Here is a 14,278-nt window from a genome sequence, read left to right as displayed (position 1 = left end):
GTGCTACGGAGAAAACACTTGGAACCTGCCCAGATCACGCCTCCATGTAGCACAGCGGTGAGGACGTCACATCACCCTCATGTGTGAGCCCTCAAGACTTCAGCTGAGGGATCACTCCTCCTCATGACAGGCAGGCATGGCGGACGTGGTGAATGCACTGGTAGGGGACCCGGGTCCCCAGGTCTACTTCATCCCTCACCCCAATCCTACACACACGTTACACATGTTCACACACTATACATACCTCCCACATGGATGTGTGTATCCACACCCTCTCTCACATTACGCACACGTACACGTGCTCACACACGCCGCCCACCCCCTAACCTTATAACTACCAGGTTCCCTTGTAGCCACCACCATCTCTGAAGGGCTCCATTTTCTGCTTTGACTACATGCCTTGTTGGTAACGTGATGTAATTATTAATTAGATTCACGCACGCTATTAATGAAATTGTGTTTATTTTACTTGCTAGAAACAAATCACACTTATTTGACATACACTATATTCATCATTACATAATAACATGTGACATATAATAATATGAAATTAAATAATAAATAAAATTACCTCATAGTCAATTATATAATTAAAATTAAATACTACATATTATCCTTGTGGTACCAGTATATTATTATTTTCAATAATATATTATTATTTTCGTGGCAGCAATGCTGTTATTATGATTGTTACTACTATTACTATGGTAGCAATATCATCATCATCATGGAGGTGGTATGATCACTATTACTCTCATGGTAGCAGTATTATTTGTTATTATCATGGTGGCAGTACCGTTATCATCATGGAGGTAGTATTTCTACTACCATGGTAGGGGCATGGCTTTACTCACATGGTACAGCATCATTATTATTACTCCTACTCCTCTCACGATAGCAGTATTATTATGACTACCATGGTAGCAGAAGCATCAGATCACACATCATGATCATGGAGGCAGTACTACTACTATCATGGTGGTGGTATGACTCTACTCATATGGTAGCAGCACTATTATTACTACTACTCTCTATATAGCTGTATTATTATCAGGGTCATGGCAGCAGGATTACTGTACTCACACTGTAGCAATATTATCACTCCTCCTCTCATGGCAGCAGTATCATTATTCTTACTAGCACAGTAGAAGTATTATTGTACCACCATCATCGCCATGGAGGCAGCATTAGTACTATCACGGTAGCAGTATTACTTTACTCACATGGGAACAGTATTGCTATTATTATTCATCTTCCTCTCATGGTAGCAATGTCATTATTATTACTACAATGGCAGCAGAACCATCACATCACCATCATCGTCATAGAGGCAGCAGCTTTACTATCATGTTAGCAGTATTACTCATGTGGTAGCAGTATTAGTCTCATCCCGCTCCCCCTCCTGAGACAGGAGCACTATTATTACAATATCATGGTAGCAGTGCTATGTTACTGTCATGGCAACAGCGGCTGACACTGCCTGGACACTTGCATACACTGCACCAGATGCCCCGGTAGGTGTAGATGTTTTATGGGTAATAACTCATTATTTCTGGGTAATAAGCCCAGAAAGGCATACCCTACCTTCATGCTCATTTGCACTAAGACACTGGGGCACAGAGAGGTCCATACCTCTCCCCAGGCCCCCCAGCTGGGAGGTAGTGGAGCCTGGCTACACCCCAGGCAGTTTCTGCCCACAGTGGTTCTACTACCCGTCACCCCATGCTTCCTCTCTCAAGAGGACGTACTCATCAGCTGCTATACTTTGTTGGCCGCCATCAGCTTGGATCGGGATGTGCATTTGTCTTGGTTTGAGCCAGAAGGAAGACCGACACCAACACCAACACAAAACCTACCCATCCACCCATCTACCCACCCATCTACCCATCCACCCACTCATCCACTCACCCATCCACCCACCCTCCCATCCACCTACATATCCCCCAACCCATCCAGCCAGCCAGCTAGCCATCTACCCACCCATCCACTCACCCATCCATCCGCCCATCCACCCATCCACCCACCCACACATCCATCTGTCCATCTCTCCATCCACCCACCCACCCACACGTCCACCTGTCACCTGTCCATTCATCCATCCACCCACTCATCCATACATCCATCTGTCCATCCATCCATCCACCCATCCACCGACCCATCCATCCATCCACCCATCCATCCATCCACCCATCCATCCAGGCAGCCATCTATCCACCCATTCATCCATCTCCATGTCTTTCCTTCTCAACTATCTCCATGGCCCTGCTACCCACTTATTCCTTCATGCATCCATTTCCTTACATGATCTGCAGCACATGGGCCCTCCCCAACCTCCCTTTCCCCCTGGACTCCTACCTACAAACACATCATGTGATATGGCACAGGCTACTCTGCAGATGTAATTAAAGTTCCTGCTTGCTCACCTCCACGAGGGAGATGACCCCTGGATTATCCAGGCTGAGCCCATGCAAACACCCAAGCTCTGAAAATCAGAGCTTTCTGCTTACCAACATTGCAAGAGGAAGTCAAAGATTGAAAGCATGAGGCGTTCTGGGGGTGGGTCTGTTAAGAGCAGGGTAGATTCCAAAGACAACCAGCCATGGCCCCTCGACAGACACAGACAGCTTCATCATACTTCTTCACGCATAAAACAAACGGCGATACCATAATAACGCCCCGTGGGGAAGCCTCTTTCCCCTTCCCGAGAGAGCCGACGTGAAATAGGGACGTCGCTATTCACTAAACTGTTTCCAAATGCCCATCTAATTGGATTCTTTCAACGCATTTAGGTATCAATCTGATTTACAAAAGCATTTCTTCAGAGCTTAATTACAAGTGTACGCAACAGGATTTACACTTGAAGCTCCTCATTTCATCCCCCATCCAGATATCCAGCCAGTCGAAAATAAACAAACAGAGCTGTAAGCGCGGTTTTGACTGTGTCAACACAGCGTCTAAATCAAGCCGCTTGTTTGGTTTTAATTAGTGGAAGTTTGGCTTTAGTAGGAAAAACATCATTTTGGGAAAGAACTTAGTTCTGGGGTTGGAAAATTGTCATCAGTTGAGGAGAAATAAAAGCCTCAAATGTGCCACATGAAAATGGATGTTCTGGTAAATTTAGCCTACTTTTTTCCCCCCAGCAGATAAAAATGTAATTTATCAAGTAGGCATTTAGAAAGCGTGGGAATCGTAGCAACAGTTTCAGGGAAGACAAGAAGATTTTGAGTTATTATTTGTGACATCAAGTCAATAGATAAAAGAATGGATTGCCATATTGGTTGGATTCTCTGTGAAATATATTTTAGATTATATTTTTTATCAGTATGTACCTTTATTTAAAAAAAAAAAAAAGAGCCAGGGGCACCTGATTGGCTCAGTGGTTGAGCATCTTCCTTTGGCTCAGGGCATGAACCCGGGGTCCTGGGATAGGGTCCTACATCGGGCTCCCTGCATGGAGCCTGCTTCTCCCTCTGCCTGTGTCTCTGCCTCTTTCTGTGTGTCTCTCATGAATAAATTAATAAAATCTTAAAAAAAAGAAAAGAAAAAAAGAGCAATATGTGAATATGAAGGGCACCCCCCAACTTCACAATCGTAATGATGTGTGGTGACAAGAGGGCTCAAGGGTAATTTGGAGCTCTAAATACACACACCCCCATTCCCGTCCCATCCCTCAAAATATCTTTCGACACAGAAATAAAATTCAATTGTTTGGTGGGCACCACGATACAGCAGATTTGAAACTCCAAGGTGAAGTAACGCAGCATCATTTGCAAACACACAAAGAAAATTAAAAGATAGGACCAGTCCCGGGATTTTTCACATATTCACACACCCTCCTTCCAACATATGAAAGAACCGACACAGAGTTTTGGAAATCATCTTATTGTGCCAGGAACCGTCCCGCCCACTAGGACATGTTTGTTTTCTGCAACCATCAGCTCTACGTTGAATTCTGCTGCACGACGAACAACCCTCAACCTCAATTCCCTGCAATCAGTTATTTTTCACACCTGCAGGCCTGTGGGTGTTTGGGGCTGATCTAGGCTGAGCTGAACCCGATGCTCCCGCTTAGATTCATGTCTGCTCCCCTTCATCTCATTATTTTGGAACCCAGGGGTACCCCTGCCATGTTGGAGAGGAGACGTGCGGAGGGCAAACCAAACCAGACGAGCACACCTCCGCTTGGAGCACCGCTTCCGGCATTTGACACGCGTGAAGGATCCGCATGCAAAGTCCAAAGTCAATGGAATTGGGAGGCGGGGTCCTTGCAGGAAGGACTAGCCAGCGCGAAGTCACGCAAAGAGGGAAAATATCGTGAGCAGCTAATGCAGCCCAGGACACCTGGTAACTGAAGCCTGGTGGGAGTGGACTTGTAGGAGTCCCTCTTCATGTGCAAAGCCCATCATTTCCTTCCCTACCCTGTGCCACCAAGGGCCATTGGTGTGGTCTGCATCATGCACCTTTTCCCTCTTGGGGTTCCAGGTGACGTCCAATGACGGAAGAACCTGCCAGGAGGTGGGAGGCTGGGGGAGAGCAACTGTAGGATATTTCTGCCTTGGAACAACCGTCTCCGTTTGGTTGGTGCTGGTTTCAGGGAGGGAGGGAGGAGGAGGCAGAACAGGATGCTCATCGCCTCCATGGTCTTGCCTTTGCTAGCGCCTACGTGGTCAACCGCCTCACTTTCGCGTGGAGGAATCAGATACGGGTTAAGTTACCATTTTCGCATTTTCCCTCCCCTCGTGTGCCTTTTTTTTTTTTTTAAGATTTTACTTATTTATTCATTCATGATAGACATAGAGAGGCAGAGACACAGGCAGAGGGAGAAGCAGGCTCCATGCAGGGAGCCCAACGTGGGACTCGATCCCGTGTCTCCAGGGTCACGTCCTGGGCCACAGGCAGGCGCTGAACCGCTGAGCCGCCCAGGGATCCCCCCCCCCCCCGTGTGCCTTTTAATCACGTCCTATATCCCGGTGCCTGTAATCCATATCCACGCCGACACGCTTTTACGCTGACCGGTATCATCTTTGTCAATGGAGCGCGGCGGAATTAAAACTGCTCTTCTGTCCCGTGGCCTTATCGTCAAGTGGACAAGATAAACCCTGTCCTGCGTAGGCGGAACATGTGTAGACGCCTTCCATTATGATCTCCATACGCTCAGTTTTATTTTCAGGAGTGCCCTGCTGAGCTCTTATCTGTCTCGTGCAGCCTCTCCCAGGAATGGTTGTAATTGAAAAAAAAAAAAAAAAGATCCGTATATGAAGATAGTTCATAGCCGAGTTTGAAACGATACCAAAAATGCTTTAAAAATCCATCTTTTGGTGAATTTCTTTGTCCTTACCCTCCGTTCGGACCGCAAGAGAAAACCCACGTGTTCCCACCTGGTTTGCAAAGCAGAAGATGGATTGCATTGTCTTTTTTTTTTTTTTTGGATTGCATTGTCTTATTAGCACCTACGTGATGCACTCGGATGGCTTCTCTCCCATTTTCTTGAAGCCTTTGCGAGGGGGAAGAGATTCTGAGAACAGCCTCCACACACACCCAGCGACCTTGAAATTAAACTGGGAGACACAGGCATCAACACGTCCAGGATCTGTTGCCTCAGGACGACAACGACATGCATAACCATTTAAGATTTATTGTCTCCAGTTGGCACGGTTCAATGCGATCCTCGAATGCCGCCTCCCCAACTCCCCTCCAAGCCGTGACAGCCCAGGGCGTGCCGCATGATAACGTGGCCCGTGATAATGTGTTTCATAAAGTGTGCAGAGCTTCAATTCCTTCCCTGGCCCCGGGGAGTGCGTTGGATGCTCACGGATGGTCCATTTGGAGACGGGCTTTGTGACCAGGACAGGGGACGAGTCTGAGAAGAACATCTTAGAAAGGAGGACAGTTGCCACACATCCTTCCCTTGTGATGTCTGCAGACGTCAGCCATGCAATTCCTTCTCCACGTCTGCACCCCCAAAGTCCTGTGTGCTTCCTCGAAGCCTGGGTGCAAACACCTGAGGTCCCTGAGAGGCTCTCCTGCCCATGGGAACCACAAGGGGACCACAAGGGGCCTGAGCTCCATGGTCCAGCACAGGCTTCCTCGCTCCATCTGCATCTGGACGCCATGCATCGCCCTCACTGGTCCTTTGTGCATTTCTGCCACGTTGACTTTGAACGTGGATCCCGTCCCATCCCAGTTGTTTTCACCTTCCTTAGGACCCTGATGGTGGCCAAGTAGTTCATCACCAGCTGGGGGCTGCGAGTGGACCTACCACGGGTTCTATCCCTCGAGGGCTCAGCAAGCCATCCCGTGCCATCCTGCCCTCTCCACGACCCAGCTGGGAGAAGCCATGTGGGAGGGGGCCTGGTTAATTCAGTGAGTCTTTATTCCTCCCTAAGTCACAGCAGCTACATCTGCAAATAATAATAATAATGTCCTTTGGAAATAAGGTCCAAGTATTTCCAAATGCGGTCTACACGTGCATTTGCACGAGAAATAAGACCCTGATCCTGACGCAGTTGCACAAGAAGAAAGACACAGAGGCATGTAGGATGACCAAGCCTTATCGTAGGGCATAGGGTGCGTGAGAAAACAGGTCTCGTCTTCAGTTCGCGTGCTCTTCGTTTCTTTTCTGGGCCTTTGTGTTTATTTTTTTTTATGTTTTTTAAAAAGATTTTGCTTCTTTATTCATGAAACACACACACACAGAGGGAGGCAGAGACACAGGCAGAGGGAGAAGCAGGGTCCCTGTGGGGAGCCCAATGTGGGACTGGATTCCTGGACCCTGGGGTCACAACCCAACATGAAGGCACACACTTCACTGACTGGGCCCCTCCCCAGATGCCCCCACTTCTTTCTTTTTCTTGAGGATCCTGTTCTAATTCCGTTCTGCGGAGCACAGCTGTAAAATCGTGAGAAGCTTCCAGAGAGGCACCGGCGTGGCCGACAGATACAGGACCCCGACGGGGCAGGGAGGACAACCGAGGCACAGGTGCGCGTCCCCCGGGCCCCCGTCGTGGACATACACCCCGCCAAGCCGTTTGAATCGTGTGCATTAAGTTCCTGGGGTGGATAAGAACTTCCCAGAGACCTGGGGGTGGAGGCCTCACCCCTCCCCGGACTCCGGGCGGGAGAGCGCAGTCCTCAGGGGCGCATGCGTGCGCGCACCCGGGGGGTGGGTGTGGGGGGCTCAGAACCCACTGGTCTGCGGTGAACTGACCCCCTGGGAGGGGCTGGGGGGCTCCTTAGGGCGTGTCTCTATCTTCACAGACGTCATTAAAACGGAGGGCACCCCCCGTCCACAGGGCCGTTTCCATTTACAGCTCCCGGAGCGGCTACTCCAGGCCTGTTTGGGCGGCACGCGCTACCAACGCGTCTCTGCCTGCCTGCAACGTACCACCTGCCAGGTACTAGCCTGCTTAAATGCCCCACAATTTGCAAAAAACTGAAAAAAAAAAAAAAAGAAAAAAGAAAAAAGAAAGGTGTTTTGTTTTGTTTTTACACGGTGCAGATACTGACGAATGAAGGATGTGTGTCCCACCCCCGCGCAGAATCCGTATCCCTGCGAACGCGCTCCGGGTGAGGACCTGATTTGCATCACGGTGGGGGGGGAGGTTGTAACAGGTGATTCATGAGCACCAGGTCCTATCGGGTCACGGTGGGCACCACATCACATACACGACAGGTGTCCTTTCGAGAAGGGGGAGACGCCCCGGCGGACGCGGGATGCACACCCCACAACGCAAAGGGCGTCCACAAGCCGGGGCTCACCCGGGATGGCTGGCTGCCCCCGGTCGCCCCACGGACCCTGCGGGAGGGACCAGCGCTGCTCACACCTTGCATTGGCCGCCGAGCCTCCAGCACGCGGAAAGAAAAATTCGCGCTTTCCAGCCCTCGTGTTGCTGGCGTTTGCGCACAACAGCCCCAGGAGATAAATATTCCTGGGGTGGAAGCCGCTCTGATGCTCCCCTGAGCCCCGATCCCGGACCTCACACCTGCTGGCCAGTGTCGTGCGATGGTAAAAGCCGTGGGTCTGCAAGGCGGCATGTTCCTGCACCACCAAAAATCTGTGCATCGCGGATCGTGTGGATCTGTTTGCAGAGCGCACAGAGAAGGGCCCTCCCTGGGGCCTCAGCACCGAGGCCGGGCATCAATGCCTGGTATTCCGGGGGGGGGTAGCACCCCAGCTCCTGGGGAGCACGCGTAAGGCAAGCAATGCCCACCAGTGTCCTTCACCATCGTCCACGGGGAAAATTTACGATGCCTTTGGCCAGCCCCCACCTCAAAGCAAATAAATACGAAGTTTTCGAAGGTGGGCTCCGGCATCAGCACTTTTTTTTTTTTAATCTTTCCTTTTTTATTTGAATTCAATTTGCCAACATGCAGTATATATAACACTTGGTGTGCATGCCAGGGGCATCAGCATTGTTTCCAAGCCCCACGTCGGGCTCCCTGCTCAGCAAGGGCTCTGCTTCTCCCTCCGCCTCTGCGGCTTGCCCTGCTCATGCTCTCGCTCTCAAAATAATTATTTTTTTAAATGTTAAAAAAAGGGGGGGGTGCAGCCAGGTAGCTCAGCGGTTGAGCATCAGCCTTCGGCCCAGAGCATGATTCTGGAGACCCGGAATCGAGTCCCACGTCGGGCTCCCTGCGTGGAGCCTGCTTCTCCCTCTGCCTGTGTCTCTGCCTCTCTCTCGCTGGGTCTCTCATGAATAAATAAATAAATAAAATCTTTTTAAAAATTGTAAAAAAAAAAGAAGGGAGGATGGAAATTTCTGCAAAGGACCCAGATGTGCTTTAGAAGGAACTTCTTGCGTCTGGTGTATAAAACCACCTGATTAATTCAACATGTGAATTAAATTAAAACGTGTAGACCCATCTGCGAGGCTGCACGAAATGACTCCACATAGCAGGGATGCGAAGTGGCCACCCGCTGGGAGGAGGCGCTTTTAAAAGGTGGGTTTTTTTGTTTTGTTTTTTCCCCAACCGGTCCATTTAATAACCACATATTATTGCACCAACCCGACAAGGCGCCGACGCCAGGCGTGCGGATTTTATTGCATTTGTGGTGAAGAAGGGTTGACAGCTATTTTAAGGGCTCTCTGCATAAAACTATAAGCAACTCCGTATGCAAAGTTATTTTAAGTGGCTCAGTTAAATCATGAAAAGAGCATCACTAACGCATCCATGAAGGAATTAGACGAGCAGATGCCGACGAGAGAAAGCCCGTGTGTGTGTGTGTGTGTGTGTGTGTGCGCGCGAGAATGAGAGAGATAAAAAAGTGCATGGCTGTGCATGTGTTTCTCTAAGTTACAACATAGGACGACGATACATGGGACAAAACGTGAGAATTTTATAAATATTTCACTGTAGCAAATCCCCTGAATGACACGCATCCAGAAACTAATGAGAAAAATACTGTTTACATTATATTGGGTGACACTTGGGGTATTACATGGTCGTGTACCCGCCGCCACCATCACGGGGAAATGGACGAGTATTTCAATCTTGCGAGATAAATCTTTCCGAGATCACCAACACAGAATTATGTATTTTAACCAACGGCTTTATGGCAGGAAAGTTTCTCAAATATCTGATATATTTGGCTTACTGTAGTATTTTAATGACTTGTAATCATCATCAATGAGCACCTCAAAAACAACAAGGAAAAAAGAGACAATAAACATAACAGGATTGATTGTAGCCATAGTTTTTGTACGGCCTGCGCAGAAAGTTTTCACCTTATTTTGTTGATGATGTAATGGCGCTTAGAGAAGATACAACTATCGTCCCTCTGTGTATGTGGAAGGTTTGTCCATCCCCACCTATTGTGGTTGGAGGGAGTCATGGCACCGCTGGGAGGATTGTCCATTTCCACCCATTCTGGTTGGAGGGGGTCATGGCACCCCTGGGAGGATTGCCCATCCCCACCCATTCTGGTTGGAGGGGGTCATGGCACCCCTGGGAGGATTGCCCATCCCCACCCATTCTGGTTGGGGGGGTCATGGCACCCCTGGGAGGATTGTCCGTCCCCACCCGTTCTCGTTGGAGGGGGTCATGGCCCCCCTGGGAGGATTGTCCATCCTCACCCGTTGTGGTTGGAGGGGTCATGGCAATGTGTTTTCATAACCAGGCTGTGAGCAGTAATGAAATCCGTGACTTTTGAGCTAGAACATTTAAATGCCACATCGAGACCCTCAGGACACTGTTTTTCCTTCCCTGTGGTTCCAGCAGATGGCTACGCACCCACCGTGTGTCTCCTGGTCATGACAGAGTGGCTCCCCCAGCCAGCACCCCTCAATGGACATGCAGCACATGCAAGTAACAAACCGCTGTGGCCTGATGCCACCAAGACGTTGGTGCTGCTTGTTACTGCAGCGTGGCCCCTCCTGCCCTGACTGATGCAGCCACCGATGCATGGAAGCAGGGTGGTCATTGCCCCAGTGAGTGCAGGCAGGGTCGCCGCTAGACACAGAGAGTTGTGCTGCGAGTCTATATATAATGGAGGTGAATATGGCTGGTGCACTGGTGCAGGTGTGTGAGAGACACGGGGTCCCCTGTGATTTGGGGACTTTGGGCCGGAGCAGGGAGCAGAGACGATGTGCTATTTTGTTTCCTGTGCCCCTGGAAAAGGTACTGGTGACACACCAGCATCCTTCTGCACACACTCCCAGCAGTACCTTCACGGAGGATTTTCTCCAGCTTTCTCCCACCACAAAGCTGGCCCCACTACACAGACACGGATCCGCCAGGACTGCCCAGGACTGAGGGGCTGTGGGGAGTCCACACTGAGCCCCTTCCCCTCAAGAGGGATGATGTCGGACACACACAGCAAACTCCAGATCCCACGGTGGCTTCTGAAGATTGGCCAAGTGGCGTCGGTCTTGAGGCTGCATCCTTATGCCTGCGTCTGGTCCCCACTGCAGTGGTCATTGAGCTTCTCTCTGCCCGGAGCAGTGAGTGATGGACCCTGCATCGCTCATACAGTTTCTACTTCCTGCAGCACCCGTAGCTCACCAAATCGCATATGTCTGCTGTTGGAGCAGTCTCCTACAAGGACCCCCTCCTGCAGCCCACACAGCCTGCCACTTCCCTGAATCACATCCCCCCCATCTGCGATTGGAGCTGCTGGGGTGCTCATGCAGCAGACACAAAATTAAGACCCAATATCACATACTTCCTGACACCTGGTAAGATCAGGAGGTCTCTGTTGCCTCAAACCTCAAGTTGCCCCTACTCTGTTCCTGTGGATAAGGTCCCATCGCCGAGTAACCTCATTATCATGGGGCCTGGGCAGACTGTCTGCTTATTCCTGCCAGCCCATGGAGGATTTATTCAAATGGCCAGTCATATCCTTCCACGGGAACATTCACATTACTTTGCAGGTATCCTCACCATCATCTCCAGAACTTTCCATCTTCCCAAACTGAAGCTCTGTGCCCATCCCTGACCCAAAGTGCCTGGCACCACCATGTACCCTCTGTCTCTAAGGATGGCACCCCTCTAGGGACCTCATATATGTGGAATCACACAGGATTTGCCTTGTGGCTGGTTTATATCATGAAGTGCCATGTCCTTAAGGTCCATCCACATCAAAGTAGGTGTCAGAACATCCTTCCTCTTCAAGGTTGAGTCATATTCCACTGTGTGCATGGACCACATGCTGTTTATCCATCCACCCATCCAACCACCCACTCATCTACCCATCCATCCACCCAACCATCCATCTATCTGTCTGTCTGTTCATCCATCCATCTATCCATCTAGTCAGCCACCCAACCATCCCCCATCGACCCATCCATCCATCCATCCACCCACTCATACACTTATCAATCTATCCATCCATGCATCCATCCATCTATCCATCCTCCAACTACCCATCCACCCATCCATCCATCCGTCCGTTCGCCCACCTGCCCATCCATCCATCCATGGACACTTGGTTGCTTCCACCACTTGGCTGCTGTGAGCGCAAGTGTGCAATTATCTGTTCAACTCCTTGTTTTCAATTATTTCTATCTTACTTTTTTTAACCTGTTTTTATCAATGTAGGGCCATCCACAAGTGCTGTTTAATAATCCAAAGTCAGGGTGAACTTCCCTAAATTCAATTTTCCTGCAATACCGTCTGATATGCAAATAACTCATTTCAGCCAAGCCCGTGACAGACAACTGACATTGTGCTTCCCTGGCACACCACAGCCTGATGAGAAATGTATTAATTGCATGGTTCATCCAAGCATTATGATTCCTGCCAGGCCTGGCTCTGACTGTGTCTCGGTTTGTTAATTATTTAAATCCCTTTGGGTTTCCGTGATGGGTTTCCCCATAATTGAAAAAATGCAGATGAGCCTGACCACAAATACCACGCTCAGGAAATCACCCGTGTTGCTCAGAAAGAGGGCTGTCTCTCATCTCTGCAGCTCCAAGCTGCACAAGTACAGCCCTGTGCTGACAGCAGCCTCCACTCCCCATGCCACCCACCCCACCAATTCTTGTAAATGGGGAGCCATCAGGTGGTAGTGGTGGCAAGGGCTTTTACATGAAATGATCAGTCTCCGAACCCAGGAGGAAGGGGAGGTCCCAGGGCTGTCCCATTGCTGCTGGTGAGGCTATGCCATCTGTGAAGATTTCCCCACCGATCTGGAGGTCCTGAGTATGCATCCTTATGGCCTGACGTATCAGGCTCTGCAGGGAAGGGGTGGGCAGCCCCAGCGCGTCCTGGGTCCCCATGGGCATGCCCGCCCTCCTGCTCAGGATGAATTCCAGCAGCATCAGCAAGTGAAGAAGAGGCAGGAGGGGCCTCTGGGCTCCACAGGAAGGTGGCTCTGTAATTGATTAGTAATGTCTGGACTGGGTGCAGAAAGGGGGTAGGCAGACTGAATGCTGAATGCTGCCCTGCTGGGACCCGGGAATCCTTCAGCATTTTCATGGCGCTGTTGTATTTCCCTAAAGGCAAACAATGAACATCAGTGTCCAATGTAGCTTGTACCATCTTAAACTGGGTTTCCAGGTGAACCCACAGCGACACCATGGTTGGTTGCACATTTTCAAGAGAAACACACCAAACCCTGTCAAGCTCTCTGATGCCATCTGGGGCCTATGAAACCCATGGATGGAAATGTGGGGTGTGTCCAACGGTGAAAATATAACCAACACAGAAAGACTACATGACTCAAGGACTTTGGGGACCTCTGTCTTAATCTCCACATAAGACGCCCCCAGTGAAGTCCTGACAAAGCATCTTTGGACACTTGATGGCTTTTACAACAGCCTCCTCCGTAGCAGGTGTTGGAAGTGGGTTCTGAGAGGCACTGGAGCCCCCCAGAAGCTCCATTGGGCATGATGGAAGCCGCCATGCTGTTCCCCATTCCGAGCAGATCCAGGCCCACCAGAGAGTCTACATGTGTAAGCGTTCACTTGGTGGCTTGTTCAACGTCCAATGATGATGAAGTGCTCATGATGGACTCCTGTCCTTACAGATGGGAACGCACAGGCAAGATGTCCCAGAACAAGACACGTATGGATTCAGTAATCAGAGTAGAAACCAGACACCAAGATGTGGTCACAGGTGCCAGAAGCCCCATCGTAACCCAGGGAGCAAGTTCTGCAAACGGATAAGGATGCACTTAAGCTGCTAGGCCGTGGGTTGATCACTAATTCTGGCCCCAGCCCTCCAGGTGGCTCCAGGGAGTGTGTCTTTAACGCAAATAACATCTCTACATTTAAGTATATTAAGTGTAAAATAATTAGTGAAGTTACTGGTTGCAACAAAACAATGTTACCTTATCGGGGAATTTTCTAAGGCCCTGGCTCATGCCCTGGAAGTTTGCCTAATTTCCAGGTGATTCAGAATATCTGGTGTAAGTGCTGTACCATGCAGCTGGTTGCAGCAACATGGCTTTAATCCCCAATGGACATTTGGCAACGCTCTCAGACATTTATGACCACGTGGAGTTGAGAGAGACAGGCTCCAGGCCTCTGGGAGGTGGAGACCAGAGATTCTGCTCAGAGTCCTACAATGCACAGGACGCCCCACACCAGAGATGCATCCAGCCCAGGATGCCCACAGTGCCCGAGGCTGAGACACCTTGAAACCTAGAACATTTCCCTTTATTTATTTTTTTTAATTTTTAAGATTTTATTTATTTACTCACGAGAGACACACAGAGAGAGGCAGAGACACAGGTAGAGGGAGAAGAAGATCCCCCACAGGAGCCCGATGTGGTAGTCGATCCCAGGTCTCCAGGACCATGCCCTGGGCCAAAGGCAGACGCCCAACCACTGAGCCACCC

The sequence above is a fragment of the Canis lupus genome, chromosome X (assembly GCF_003254725.2).
Source record: "Canis lupus dingo isolate Sandy chromosome X, ASM325472v2, whole genome shotgun sequence".
Lineage (NCBI taxonomy): Eukaryota > Metazoa > Chordata > Mammalia > Carnivora > Canidae > Canis > Canis lupus.
The sequence above is the reverse complement of the archived record's forward strand: the minus strand, read 5'-3'. Positions refer to the sequence as shown.